This window comes from Atractosteus spatula, chromosome 8, assembly GCF_055471065.1.
Source record: "Atractosteus spatula isolate fAtrSpa1 chromosome 8, fAtrSpa1.hap1, whole genome shotgun sequence".
Taxonomy (NCBI): domain Eukaryota; kingdom Metazoa; phylum Chordata; class Actinopteri; order Semionotiformes; family Lepisosteidae; genus Atractosteus; species Atractosteus spatula.
The window spans coordinates 31,801,957-31,818,140 of record NC_142713.1 but is presented as its reverse complement, the minus strand read 5'-3'; the positions used below and the strand labels follow the sequence as shown (position 1 = coordinate 31,818,140).

The 16,184-nt window shown below is 38.1% G+C and overlaps 1 protein-coding gene across 1 annotated transcript in view; it reads left to right on the top strand.

Annotated features, from left to right (window-relative positions):
• Positions 1 to 8,954: 8,954 nt before the first annotated feature.
• Positions 8,955 to 16,184, top strand: part of dusp16 (dual specificity phosphatase 16) — a 35,402-nt gene continuing 28,172 nt past the window's right edge. The window contains exon 1 of the mRNA XM_088923674.1: positions 8,955 to 9,149. The gene's annotated coding sequence lies outside the window, so the exon portion shown is untranslated. The remainder of the gene's footprint in view (positions 9,150 to 16,184) is intronic.

Here is a 16,184-nt window from a genome sequence, read left to right as displayed (position 1 = left end):
CAAAGTGACAATTTAGCTTTTATTAACATAAAACCTAATTCACAATTGTCCTTCCAAAAAAGAATGAATGATGCTGATCAGTGGTCCACACGATCTGAACAACGGCTTAAGCGATGGACAGCTGACCATGGTACACGTTGTGTGTGGGCACAAAGCACATATTTTCATCTCAACAAAAGTGTCATGCTAAATTCACACATTTATGTCTCAAAAGGCGTATGAAGTGAAAAGCGTTATAAATGAGTGGAGGCCATTTGTTCCATTGAGCCTGTTGTGTAGTGAGTAGCTAATTGATCCAACAGTCAATCAAGCCCATTCAGAAGAGGATAGGGTTTGAGTTTCAACAACATGGCTGTGTTTGAAAGAAGTGCCTCCAGCCTGTTCTCAGCTTTAACTGCACTTCCTCGAAGTCTCTATCCGTGGCCTCTGGCTGTTGATTCTGGAGAAGACCACTGGACCAGCTTTGTCAATATTTTTTAGGATTCTGAATACTTGAATCCTTGAATCAGGGTGTTCTTTGTTTAGCCTGTCCGTGTAAGACATTTCTTTCAGCTTGGAAATTTACTGGTTGCTCTTCTCTGGATTGATTTCAAGGTAGCAATATCTTTTATGCAGTTATGGTGATCATAATTACACACAATATGTATAACTACTACTTTGTACATTTTAAGTATAATATATTTTGATTTACATTACTGTATATACTTTTAACTTCTATATCACGGAATGTTGATAGTCTTTTATCGCTTTAAGACATTGTCTAGAAGATGCAAATGATGAGTCACATTTTTTATCAGTATATCAGTCTATTCAAGCTCATGTTCCCATTTTTGCTACCTTCATGTAATATTCTAGATATATCTCCATTAAACATCTGCCAAGTGTTTACCCAGTCTTGAGTTTTATCTAAATATTTTTTATTTTAATTTGTTGCTTCTACAATGTTTGCTAATGCTCCTATTTTAGTTCAATTGACCACATGACTTACTATATACAGTCACCCTATTTACAGTATCCATGCCTTCATTAGTAGTTCATCAGGTGTGACAATAACCTCCCCCTTCCCCTTTTACACCAGTTTTAAAGGGCAATTGATTTTGTATCCATATTTACACAATGTTCTAGTCTCTCCAGTATTGCAAATTGTTCACTCTGCCTTCACATGGCACTTTCAAGGAGAAAAAGACTGCCAATAAGAGTTTACATTTATAGTTCCATATCAACACTGTTGTTCAAGGTTAGAGATACTTATCAGCAATTGCCATAATCATGTTGCCTAGATTTTTATGTCCCATATTAAAGGTACTCATATTTCTTTGAAAAGTGTCTGGAAAACCCTTCCCCTGAGATCATGCTCACACATTTTAAACATCAGAATGTTGGCTGGGAAGCGTCTGTCTGCTTCACAGATGGACCAGTCTCCTTATGTTTCCTTGTCTTGGTTCGTCTGCATGTACAGTAATTTACGTGTGGAGGGCTTCAATGGGAAAGTCCTGACCAATTCCTGACCAATCATATGCAGTGCTTTTACTGACACTGAATTGGGATTTCTCTGGGACTTGCGTCTTCTCAGAAGTGTTACTCACATTCCTTACTGGTCTCTCTCCCATGAGTAACTTTATAAGCAGAATGCTGCAGGTGGACATGATCTCTTCTAACATCTCAGACTAAAAGCAACTGCTGCTGTATACTGTAGTTTATTTCATCTCTTCTATAAATTCTGGAGTTTCTGAGTATTTCAATTCTTTAATAATTTTTGAATATATATTAGATTTTTTAAAATGTGTTTTTATAAACATCTCCGTACTATTCCTCATTCTTCTGTAGCACCAACATCACAGAAACAAGAGATTTCTTTCAATGACTTGTTTGTGGCATGGCTTTTTTTTACCTCATACCATCAGCATCATCATACATTAGGTATCACTCCTGAAAAGGCTTTGAATTTATTTGTAGAGCTCACCAGGTTAGAAGTAATTTAGCAATTTCTTTAATTCTGTTGTGAGAGATTATTTAGAAGTTATGTTTGTCACAATGTTTGCATGCCTGATATCACTTTAAGTGAAATGAGTTGTAAAATAAGTAATAGGTTTATTCCATGCTGAAAAGAGAGGCAAGAAAAGACAACGTTTCAGCTGGCTCCACTGCCAAAACATTGTGTTTTCTTTCTTCTCTTTTCAGCATGGTATATATTACTTGTTCCTTTGCAGCCTACGCATGCCCATGCAGCTACCCACTTGAATTGTAAAATTTTTGGTAGAAAAAACGCTTACATATCTATGTTGTAAATGTAAATTGAAGTTAAACTGAATTGCTGGCAATGACCTCACTATTACAAGGCTAGAATTTTCTTGGATTTATACAGACCCAGAACAAACATAGTTTCGTGCTTTGAGTTGTTCTGTGTTGCTTAAAATAAAAAATATTTTTGTAATATAGGGTTACATTTTTAAGTCTACATAACATACTCCTATTTCTTGGGATCTATTGTGGAAATTATTTGCAGTACCCATATACTTGTACAAGTTGAATATCCCCCATATGTTGTTTTCCACTGGAGTAACTTTAACATGAATACCAGGATGTGAAGACAGACACTACCTTTGTTTGGGTTGCCATAAATATCCATGAGAAGAATATGTTTTGTTTTTTTTGATGAAACCAGGATACTGTTCTGAACCTGTACCACAATAACATTTAATTAAAGAAAGCTTACTTCAAAGTTCACACTGAGACATCTGCCACAAATCACTAAAAGGAGCACCAACTACTTCCTGAAGGGCTATAGACACCAGCCAAAAGTTAGTCTTTACAGGAGGGAAATACACATATATCTGCCAGAAGTCACAGGTGAACCCACTGATAACATCTCCTGAGACAACCACATAGCACTTATAAGTATGGGGTATTAGGAAAGTACAGTTCATGCACTTAACTGGAGTTATTGCATAAAATGCTAATATAGCATTAGAATGGAATGTTGTATACTCAAAGAATCTGTTAAAAAACCACAGTATAAATTATGCTTTGATTTATAAGGCTCATCTTTAATATTTTCTCAACGTTTTTTATCATTGGATTAAATGAATGTAAATGGTTAATCTATTGACCTATAGTACTACAATAATATGAACTACATATTAGGAATTTGGAATTGTGGGTCAGATTGAATAAAGTGGAAGCACTAAAAGATTAGATGGATTTTTTTCCCAGAGTTATTAAATAAAACCTAACCTTTTAATGACATGTACTGAACATCAAAAGAAACCACTTCATGCATGTATGGTTTTAGAAAAATAAAGTACATGGATTTTGGAGACATTATATTTTGGGGGCATTAATGCTTTGAGCAATTGATAATTCATGACTGCTTTTTATAATTTCATGAGAACTAAGTCACCTCATTAGATGAGAGTTGATTTCACACAGGTGTTGAGGTAATTTGACCTGTTGAATGTCAAGCCTGGTGGAAAACAACAGAAAGGTACTAGTCTGCCCTATTTCTCAAGAGAACAACACATTTGTGTCATCAATATTCTGGAACTGGACTGAAAAAACCTGAATGCATGGTGCCTCATTTATCAAGTTCTGCTCTTCCATTAGGCTCATCCTGATGAAACAACATTTCAACCGGATGATGCACACCGGTGCTTGCCATGTGGGATGTTCAATTTCTAACCCAGGATCACATCACAACAAAACACAGGCCTTCAATGATACAATATGATCTGAGAGTGTTGTGGTTTCTAGTCACTAAGAACTCTACTTGTAGTACTCTGCTTGTAGTGATTGATGATGATCTCAACTACTGCTCTTCCAGTAGGCTCATCCTGACATGACAACATTCCTACAGGACAACTCACATCCTCATTGCTCAAGTAACAATGGATTTCCTGCTAATTAAGAATGTGACAGTTCGTTGTGACAGTATGTGAATGCCCTTCTCACCCAATGACCCTTCTGTTCACCCAATGACCCTTCTGTTCACCCAATGACCCTTCACCCAATTTTAAATGTACAGTCCAGTGTTCACATATACAGTATGTATTCCTTTCAATAAAATCAAAGCCATATGGCTTTGGACATTCAGCTCAGCTCAGCAGCATAAAAGGTCATGTACCTTGATATCGCTCTACTTCCAAGCTGGAAAAAGATGTAAAACAGTTTGAACATGTACACAGAAAAAAATAGCTTGTTGTCATGTTGGTAAGTGTAAGACTAAATGAAAGTATTCATCTGGGTGTGCTTTTTGTGTATATTTATATGTAAAGATTAATGTTTTTTTCACATTTTCCATTTTTAGACAAGATTTTTTGGTGTTATACAGCTATCACACTTTTTTTCAGAATATGTCTCTACAATATACTTTATATTGTACTATGGGATCTAAGCCCCTGTTCCTTCTATACTGGACTACTACAGTATAACCCTCTCCTAACTAGTTTAAATTTTCTCCTTAACTCTGCTTCTTTGGTATGTTAAAACATGTTGGAAACCCTTGGTCTCTCCATGGGCAAGCACAAGAGTTTGCATAAATTGCAGTGTGATGCTGCCCTTCCTGCTCACTACTCTCAGTAATGGCTCATGTAATTGTCATTACATTGTGATGTACAAGACAATAAGTACAGGTAGGGCAGTGGACACTTTATCGCAGAAATGTTCCAACGTGATCTGCATGAAAAAGTAGTATTTGTCTGCAAAACTGTCTCAAACTCAAGAGCAATATTTCTATTAGATTAAAAGCGATGTTTTCACAAGCCTGCTTCTTCACAATGTAATAGGGCTGCTTCACATCACGGATGTTTTGTTGCCTCTTTCTGAATCTCAGCACATACCTGGAAATGTCGTCAATTTTTTATGGAAATTGGGGGTTTTACAAGTTATTTTGTATATTTTACTTTTATTGTGGTTTGAAATGCACTCATCAGTGCTCATTCTTTCTAGCCCTGAAATATAAAAATAGTGTTGCAGTTCCCATTTAAAGGAGACTTTGAAACTCTATTTGCAGCTTTCCTTAATACATATGAATTGTGCAGCAAGAACAGCCCAATCAAGTGAATTGTAGAACATTTTGAGTGTCTTTTATATCTATGTTTGCATTTGAATAAGATTTGTCATTCTTAGCTTACTGCTTTTCTTCATTTTAATGCTACTGAGTTAATGACAATTTTAAGGTCTTTTATTCACATCTTTATACTATACATCAGAAAATTCCCAAAGGTTTGAATCACTTCACAGACTTCTTAGGACCACTTCAGTTACCAGCATTGTTTCCTGAATAGGTGGGGCTTTTAGATGCTCCTATTACTTCTCAAAATCTGATGGCAGCTTCTGTGTTTAAGCAACAACAGAAGTCTGCTGGTGTAGACAGAATTTCACCTGAACAACTATTGGCATTGAGGGATGACGTCGGCCCTTTCTGAATGCAACAGATTTTTCTTTAGATTCATCTCTTTTCACAGTGGCCAAAAAACACCTTAGTCACATTTACCCTCAAAAAAGATCCATTAGAATGATTGCGCTGTATATTGTTATCTTTGTTGAATTCTTACATTAAGTTCCTTGCAAAGGTTCCTTCTAATTTAAAGAAATAGATGTGAACCATTTAATATGCTACAACCGAACAGATATTTTAAAAAGAGTCTGTTTGCTTCTGTTATGCTAATGTATGGCACTTATGTCATATCATAGAGCAATCATTCTGTCTCTTGTGGTATATTCTTTTTAGATGACGATGATAATGATGATCATGAGTGTTTAGGGCTGTGGACTCTGGATCAGATACAGTATTTTCAAATCCTGGAAGGGATGAAGCTGTTGTACCCATGAGCAATATATGTTACTCAAATCACTTCAGTAAATGTATAAATGGGTGTCCAGGTCATTATAATAAATGAGAATTTGTTCTACATCTACTCTATACAGGTGGATGTTAACCTGCACGGCTTTCACCTGCCGCACCTCCTACAGTGCCAGGGGGCCAGCTACAGGGTCTTCAACTGGGGAACCACCATTCATTCATGTTTCGCCCCTTACCTCAGTATATCTCCTAGTGGACTTCTCCCTGCCCTGCCTCCCTGCAGCTGGCCTCTCTCTACTTAGGCGTTTGACCCCCAGCTTCTATCTCCTCTCCTCAGCCATAGCCAGAAGCTTCCTTTTTCCACCTCTTCCACTAGATCCTTTGCTGCCCTCTTCAGTGATTTACCAGCCTCTCCCACATCCCTGAAGAGGAATTACATTGATGTGCTTATAAAGCCTCGGCATCCCACTTCCACAGGGTCTCCAGCCACCTTCTCTGCATTGTTCTGTGAGCTCAGAGTACCCTCTTCCACTCTTATGCAGTATCCATGCCCTCCTCCCATGGGACTGTCTGTTCTATGAGGAGTATGGTCTTGGTATCTTTCTGGATCCTGTTGTGAGGATCTTTGCTGTCACCCTCCTTCTGCACTCTCCCACCTCCCACCTTGTGGCCTGACGAACACAACCTACTGTGATGCTGATGGAAGACTATTTCCCTTTGCCTCCTGTCTCTTGGTCTCCAGCACCCTTGTCAGCTTCCTGAGGACGTGGTCATGTTGCCACCTGTATCAGCCCGGCGAGAGAGCGATCTTGCAGCTCGTCAGTATGTGCCGGAGGCTTGAACTGAGGGTGCCGTAAAGATGGCAGGCTCTCCCATCCCGTACCATTGGTGGAGGTTCTTGGTGCAAGGTGTCATAGGTCGCCCTGATCAGGAAGATGAGGCCTGCTTGTGGGACTTTCCATGTGCCCCTCCAGCTGATTTTCCTGTTCACCACACTCTTCCACTTAGCTTCCCTGCTGTCCTTGTGACACTGCTTTCACTCTCCATCTCTCCTCTTCCATGATTATCAACTCCATGACCAGCATCTCTTTCCGCTCCTTTCTGTTGGCTTTGGACCACAGGCGAAGAGGCTGTCTACTTAGTCCTGGTTGACCTGTTTGGATTGAGCCACCCACCTCCAGATGTTGCAGCCTGTTCACTGCCTTCTGCACTTCATCTTGTGCCCTCCAGCCTCTTCCAGTATGCACCAGGACATTGACACCTCTAATTGTCTGGTTGCTGGACTCTCTCAGTTCCATGATAAGCCTGCTTTTCTCCTGCTGATAGTCTAGGGTTATGGATTTTATAGAAAGCTGGAGAGTATTCCTTCTGAAGAGTCCTGTCTCTGATAGACATTGTGGCGGGCTTAGCCACTGTCAGATGTAAGTGTTGGCTTTTATGTCCATCATTTTAACGTCTCAATAGACTTATCTGGTATAATAAAAGAATAAAAAGTAGTGATGGTAATTCTTTGCATTTCATAGGACTTTTGATCCTACATTATCCCAATGTGCTTAACATAAAGGATAACAACAGGCTGGCTTTCATTGGAACAAATGAGATTCAAGTAGGTTTCAAACTGGGCAAACACATGGCAGATAACATTTAGATAACACAACAAGTGCAGGGTTTTGCATCCAGGTAGTAATAACATGAACTACAGTGTAAATATAACATGGGAAATGCTGAATTAGAAGAGAATTCGTAGTAAGAAGATTGTTATCAGTCCCTGTTTTGAATCCAGGAAGATGACTGTGGTATGGAACTTCTTCAAGGGTGTACGGTTGAGCCTTTACACCTACGTACTGGTTTTCTTTGGAGGTATCTCATCTTCTCACCAACTAGGCTCAGCCTTGTTTAGCTTTTGAGGCCTGATACTGTCAGGCTGGAAGGTGATAACATTGCTGCCTAATGCCACAAAGGTATTTGACAATAACTTGATAGAAAGAAATAATAATGCAGTTGTCCAGGGGACCACACAGTATCAAGTGATTATTAGAAATGTTAGAACTAACCATTAAATACACCTTGCTATAAATTGTACTACATGAAATAGCTTTTATGATTGGGTGTTCTGGTATAAATGACATAGACAGGGAAACAAATGGAAGAAAAATTGATAGATTACCATGATCACTTCATAGGATAACAAAAAACAACCACGTACTTTTACAAAAGTTCAAGAGGATTTAATTTAAAACATTTAGTTACTGGAAGACTTGAAAATCAATGGGAAGAAAGAAAGTATTATTAGTTATATTAGTTATTATTAAGAATTGATTATATTAGATATTAGTTTTAATCCCTTCAAAATTTACCGTTGGTCCTGATACTGTAGGTTATGTCTCTAGATAAACAGAGGGCTAAAACAAAAATTAAAGGGACAAATGAGTGAAAATACAAAAAAGAATCACAGAGGACTGGCTATCAAAATAAAAACAGAATATATTAAAAGTGTTTTGATTCAAAACATCGAATGTTTCTTCTCAGGCTATATTAGGAATCCACAGCAGATGAGTGTGCTACACCTATTGAACAGGTACAGTAGGCTGGATGGCTCATTATAGTGGGAGGGAGGGATGGCTCATTATAGTTTTGTGAGGGTTTTAGAGCACATTACCATTTTTGTTCAAGTTATTATTTTCATTCTCTTTATTTTGTATCTAATTTATTTATCTGAGGTTTTGTCAAAATTTACGCCTGTAATAAACACCTACACATGGCAGAGACTGGGAATGGTAATCAAGGGGTTAACAACACGGCGCAAAAACTGGAAAAATTCCCAGGCAGTTTAGTCACTGAGCGAGTTAGCAGGTCATTTGAATACTGCCTTGATTGTACTGGGGCTTCGAGGCTTTCTCCACCCACCACCCAGCTCTTGAGATACCAAATGTTAAACAATACACGAATTAAAACCACAAGCGTGATTAACAAAAAACTGTAGTATTGACATACAAGGCGACAAATGTATTTGACTCCATGGTTTCTCGTTTGGTCCTTTAAAGGGGTACTGTCTCGAGCATATTACATACGCTTCAGTAAATTAAATTTGGTTCCTGTACCTTTAAGGATTTCGGTTCATTCGAAGTGGGATTGGTTTCAAATGACGCCATCCTTTTATTTTTATCCCAATGACCTCATCTTTGGTTGAAGTTTAGTGTCCAGTGAAGTTTCGTTTTTTTCTTTTCGTTATATATTTTTTTTACTTTTTTGGTTTGTTTCTGTAAAGGAAACGACAACTAGTTAACATTAATTTTATGAAAGAGGACACAATGTGGCAATGGACAATCTAGCTGTTGTTCCCGACACAGTAAGTTTCCAAAAATGACTTAAAATGACAAATTTACTGCCGGGCCTTGCAAGTGTTTCACATGTGTCTGGGATAAGTGATGAAAGCTGAACTGACCTGTTTTAGTAGCCAAAAAATGAAATATGTAGTACAAAAGTTTGTTACTTGATGTTATTTATTTTAAGTAGCTTCGAAACTTCGGGTATGTAATATTGCGCGCATACGCAATTTGCGTAAAGTACATTGTGTGTAATTTATCCCACGTAACGTTTTCGATCATGTTTTTTTTTCTTTTGAGGTTAAAAGTAACTTCGTAGAGAGTCAATCGAAGATGACTTAGTTACACAACAAGAAGAATAGCTTCGATAATGACATTTGACAAATAATAAGATAACGTAGGCGAATATGTGAAAATATCTCAAATGACTGTTAAACTTTTAAAAATAAATTGTACATAGTACATTCATACACAGACATCTTAAAATAAGTATAACGAAGTCATATTAAATGCGCTTTTTTAAGATTGAGAGACTCCTCAGCAGTGGGATAGATGTACTGTAACTCGCTGTGGAGTGTAGGTACACTGTCAGGTTTCTGCTCTCCCGGATGATTATTCTGGAAAGGTCCGTAAAATCTGTGTGTCCCCTAAAGTTTAGAACCTAACCACATGTTATTAGAAAATATTTTTTTGGCTAAGATAGTTATTTTCTATCACTGTTGTTCTAATGAATTTGGTATTGCAAGCGTAACGTGTGAGGTTCAAGCATTTAGCAACGATTGCAGTTTCAGTTTATTAATTGTATGTTAATAATCTTCTGTTGCCCTTCTTTTTTTTGTCTCTACATTCTTTTTCTTTTGATGTAAATCTTGTGGACTTAATGTAATCACTGATTTACATATTTTGAACTTTATTATGCTTCTACTCTCAAACACTGTCGTATGTTTTATCAGAATACGTGTTGGGTGTGATTGTGGATAGGTATACTGTAAACATAAGTTGCAGATTTAATGCCAACTTTGATTTCATGTTCTGTATGTATGCAATAGTCTGAGAGTTTTTGTAAAGTAGATTATGGAATTGATGTGCAAGATTATTTTTCTCCTTCTGTCCTTTTACATACTTTTTCATAGTTGCTTGGCAATTATAAGATATTGAGACCAATATATTATCGATATATTTTCCTCTGTGAACTCCACAATATGTGTCTAACATACTGTACAACTCTATGAGCTCTTTATTGACATGATGAACAGTGAAGAGGTAGTGTTCACTATAGACGTAAAAAGAACAGGTCTTCTTTGCTGAAGATGGATTTAATATTTTACTCTGGAAAGTTTTAAGTAAAGGCATTGTGAAACCTTACTTCAACAAGAGTTGCAACTAAGCCATTACCAGAGATCGACCGACCCTCTTACTCTGTCAGGACAGAAAGGCATCTCATTAAGTTTGCTCATTTGAAGTGCTCAGAGTTTGTGAGCAGAAACATTTTCATGCTCTTGTGTACTTAATAAAACAGAGCTTGAAATAGAGGATCCCAGTTTTGTGACAGCACTTTCGGGTGTTAAATTTTAATCCTATAAATGTGAAAAAAAAACAAAAGGTGGAAAAACTCACAAGCAGTTTTTCTCAGGGATGGTCGATATTGTCCTTTAAAGTTCAGAATACTACATGGTGTAATACCAGAATGTTTGGGAATTATGGTATTTCATTTTGTGATGCACCTGCTTGTGGACAAGTTGTTATTTTACATGAATGCGATTATTTAGTATTGAATGTGTTTGCATTCAACTGCTGTCATAAATATTTTGTGTTAAAGTTGTGTTACTGTCTGTACTTAAGTAATACCCTTGGGTGAACTTCTGCCCAAATGTGACCAACTGTGGTCTAGGAGAACCACAATGGGGATGTTTTGTGAGGTCATGTTTAGTCATTAAAGCATTAATCATTTCGTGCTTAAGCATGAACGTCTTGAGATAACAGAAAACAATTTCAGAGGTTGACCGGTGGTTTTGCATTTTCATTCCAAGTCATCTCTCTGAATTAGCACATTGAGTTATACACCTGCTTTATTGGTAAAAATAAAATTATTCCACATACTTGTTACTTCTTAATCAGATGAAAGCTATTCTGCATTTCTTGACTGTAGTGATTTCTTTAATTTTTACCACAATGCCCTTCTTTGTAATGCCTTATAATTTATACTCCTCCTCTGTCATGATATTTTTTTCCACAAAACATTTTGAAGTAAATGCATATAACAGGGCACATTAAAGTTGAATGAAAGGGATGATGATAAAGGAAGTATGTTAGTATTATACAAAGTACTATCTATGCTAACATACACATACAGTAGTACAGCAACAAATCTTAATGGACTTTACAATGGATAATATTAACATATGACACAGTTAAAGCTGCAAGTTACTTTTAATATTCCCAGTTTTATAAATCATGAGAAAAAAAATGATTTTTTAAATGAAAACATTTAAAGGAAAGTGTAAAGACTACTTCAGTCCTGTGGTCACATCAGGTACTGTGTAGTTGTGTAGTGTCTGGTGGGATTCCTGCATCCTGCTTACTCGGGAACGGCTGAGGAAGATGTAAAGCACCACCTGTGAAATGTCAGTGGCTCTTCTGGTGTACGAAGGCCTACAATGAGAATGAGACCTCCAGCTGTCTTGGTCTCCATGCTGTTGTCTCATGCTTGTCTTGTTCGGTCCTGTCACACACAGGCATGTTTACAATACAAAACACTTCTAGAAAAGGTTGTATATAAAAAAAGAAGTAGTGGTCAGTGTAATTCAAATATTGTAAACATAGCCAGCAGCTATAGCATATGACCCTGCAACTCACAACTGGCAACCCACTGAAGCTCAGCAGGCGTGAGCCTGGTCAGTACCTGGCTAGGAGACCTCCTGGGAAAAACTAAGGCTGCTGCTGGAAGAGGAGTTAGTGGGGCCGGTAGGGGGCGCTCACCCTGCTGTCTGTGTGGGTCCTAATGCCACAGTATAGTGATGGCAACACTATGCTGTAAAAAAGATGCCGTCCTTAGATTAGACATAAAATTGTTGAAAATCGCAGGGCGTTTCTCAAAAAGAATAGGGGTGTTACCCTGGAGTCCTGGCCAAATTTCGCATTGGCCTATACCAGTCATGCCATCCTAATAATCCCCATCTATGAATTGGCTTCATTACTCTGCTCTCCTCCCCACTGATAGGTGATGTGTGGTGAGCGTTCTGGCGCACTATGGCTGCCGTCGCATCATCCAGGTGGATGCTGCACATTGGTGGAGGGGAGTCCCCATTACCTGTAAAGTGATTTGAGTGGAGTGTCCAGAAAAAGTGCTATATAAGTGTAAGCTATTATTATCAACATAGATTTCAAACAAAATCACAGCAAATCATAAGCTGTCAGGATGGGTCATGGAACACTAAATGAAAACATTGCAAAGCCTCTTGTTAGGTATGACCTGGGAGAACAGACACATAGGCTTGAACAGCACCTGGACAAACTGCTGTGGGGTTTTGCACCACTGTGCAGATGAAGCCATCTGGCCAAGGTTGGCCTGTTACGGCTGTCTCCTGTTTAGGGTGTTGATGAGTTGGTCCCACAGAGTTTCTGCTGGACTCAGCTCAGGAGAAAAAGCTGGCCACTGCAAAACCTTGACATGTTTTCTTGAAGTCATGCTATTGTTATCCTAGCACCTTGTAGTTTTTTTATTTTATTGCAGAAAACATTTACGTACTCTTCAGAATTGGATGGTGGGAAGGGAATGCTGTTGGCTCAAGGACCTTGTCGGTAATGTTGCAGTAATGTTGACCTCGGTGTACACCACAGATGTCCTTGTGTTAAAGGAGATTTCTCCCCACATTAAACTCTCTCAATTTGCTTGAGCAGTGCAAAGGTCAGCAAAATGCCCAGAATTACTTCTCAACACTCCTGGTCACCATCAATTCTGGGAAAACGTAACAACAGCATTCATCAGTGAATGAAACACTCCACCACTCTCTCTACCACCATCTCCGATGTTCTCACAGAAGGAGGCGATTTTGTCAGTCTTCTGTCACTGTTACTCCTGAGTGGCCCACAGGCATCCTAGAGCTTTTTTTCCTGGTGTTTCATGTGCTTCCCGGATGTGGTCTGTGCGTCACAGTGCTGGGATCCTGGTTTCTCTGGATTAGTCTCTTAGTTGTTAAAATGGAACATCTTGTTCTCTAGGTATTTTCTGTCATTGACAGGCTGTCTTCAAACATGGTGATAGCAAGTTACTCAGACAGGGTGTGGTAATGCATCAGGTTAATGTTGTTGCATTAATTAAAACCATTTAAACCACTGAACAGCTACAGTATTTGAACAGATTCCTGACTAAATGATTTTGGACATTTAAACTAAACAGACCAATACCACACCCTGAGCATTTGGTGTTCTTTATGCAATCACATGAGCCCAGTCAACAAATAAACAAACCTGTCTAATCTCTATTTAAAAATGTAAGTAACACTGTGTATGTGCCCACTGAGGTTTTCATGGAAAATGTGGATGTAAAATGTGTTGTATTGATTTTGTTTATATTGTGTGAACGTGGTTTACGAAAAGGTCACAGTACTTTTGTCCTGATCAGGTCTAAACATCAACTGATCTGCATGTTCCAGTCATATCACTGTAGAATTCTTCTGTTCTCCAGAGACTTATACCATCTATCAGTCTGCAGTTTGGAAATCTACCATTAAGGAACGAGGTAGGAATTTGGAGTTGAGAGGAGGGTTAAAGTTTTAGTTTTCATCACAATCTGGTCTTAACTATATAGATGAATACTGATAAGACAAATGCATAAATGTAAGAACAGAATGTGACAGTAGGTCCAACATACAGTAGGTATTGGGCTAAGGCAAGGCCATAACTAACAGATGTGTGTTTGGTTCAGATTTGAACAAGGACATGGTAGGGGCCACTCAGTAACTGGAAGAGTTTCAGAAATGGTGTGCGACAGATTGGCAAGAGCTTTTCTCTACTACCTTGGCTAGTTAGAAGATATCAGGTGTCACATAGGAGCATAATTTATGAATCGACAGACGGGGGAATTGGCTGAGGACTGTTTCTGTGGAGTGATTGGAAGTAATTTGAACCCTAATAGCTAACCAGGTCTTTAAGGATCTGGTGTAAAGTAATGGGTTTTTGTACACTTGGCCTATGGTTTAGGTCTACATTTTATTCTTTTGATTTGGATTTGTCAATTACTTTTGCCTCAGCTTTTATGGCTGCACAGGGAGTAAGAGGACATGAAGACATGTTGAATCCAGTTAAATCTGTTCATCCTTTGATGCACCTCACAGTCCAGATTGTCTTCAAGGGAAGTCAGTGCATATTGGAAGAGGGGTGTGTTTCTCGCTGATGTCACTGCAAGATTATAGGCACCTGGAAAGTCCCAGCTGACACTGTTGCACCAAAAGCTAAGAGTGTTCTGCTTTATTTAAAATCTATGCAACCCTAGGAAATCCTGGTCACTGTCATTTGATAGCCTAGGCCTGAACCAGTGATCCCTGCAGATTTTAAAACTCCCCTTGTATTCAGCAGTTTAATTGTAGCTGTGCTTCTGTTGACTAAGGGATCTATAAGATTACATTACCATACATTTTAATATAATGACACATCACAGTTGTACTGGTGAATAGTCTATCATTTAACAGGTTTCCTCTTGCAGCTAGAGAAATCATTTTTTTAGTTTGTTCTAGAGAAGAGAACCTAATACTGCTTATCGTAATCTATTCTTTGTTCTTTATGTTTTGTTACTTAAAATTAGCTTTTAAAGGGAGGTTTTATGTTGTCACCCTGCTGCGTGGATTTGTAAAAGTCTTGGGATTTTCTTTGGCTAGCAAGCCTCATCATCTATTAGTCACTGTACCCTCTTTAGGAAAGGACAACAAGCCAAATACATCGGCAGAACAAGGCACATGTTAGATCTTCAAGAGCATTCCATTGAAATATAATTATAAACGGGTATGAATTATATTGTGAATTTTTGGCACTTCCAGCAGTTTCTTCTTCATTTCACTAGACAGCTTTCTGTCATGACAAGTATTGCAGTCTCCTGTCCGTACATTTATTTGTTCTCCATGCTAGCACATGCAAGACTGCCAGACAGTTACAGCCCAGAGATTTGTTTGCCTTGAAGTGGCAGGTAGGATTAAACAAAAATGCTGCATAATGTATTATTTTTTTTCTGAAACATAGTCCAACAGTGAAAAACCTGAGTAAACGACATTACATTACACTATGAGTAAAGAAAAATAAAGTTTTTAGGAAACCTCAACAGGGAACCAATTAAAATCAAATACAGTCATGACCGAAATGTTTTCAGACTACTTGCTTAACATGACTTGTTACTTAAACATGCATAAACAGTTTCTTTTATTCTGTTTTACTGAGCTCTCCCGCTGATACTGTTCTGGGTTACTGTGTTTTTACTTCCTACATTTTCCAATTGCTAGGAAGGAAAACCCAAGCCTATTTTTTTCCGTAGTTAGATTTCTCCTCGGCAAAAATCGAAAGATTATACAGTATTTACTGTATGAATAAATAGTGAGGTGGTGAACATTGTTATTATTTTGTATTTGCCAAGTATTTTTTTGAACACGAGCATCATTTCTGTAAGGTGCAGTATATGAAGACTCTCGAAGCTGTGCTTCTAAATAAGTGTGTCATGTGATGCTTCTTTTGGGTCACAAATGCTTTCCATTCCTGCATTAGTCAAGCTCCATTTGCTCTGTCATTTGTATTCATCATCTCCATGACTTCAGCCAAGATAAATTAAATTGTTTTTAGAGAGCATGATTTGTTCAGTTTAATCAATAGCAGAAAAAAAAAAACAGAATAGCACACTTGATCCGTCTGTAAAGGGTAATGCCAACCTAATTATTCGGAGTCCCTGAGTGGGTTTGAGGCAAGGAAAGCACTGCAAAAACGAGATGTTCCAGGCAGGACTTGGAATGAGCTCTTCTGGAGTTTAAGGCTTGAAATGCTGCATAGTTCCAGCGTGTAGAAAAAAAACAAATGAT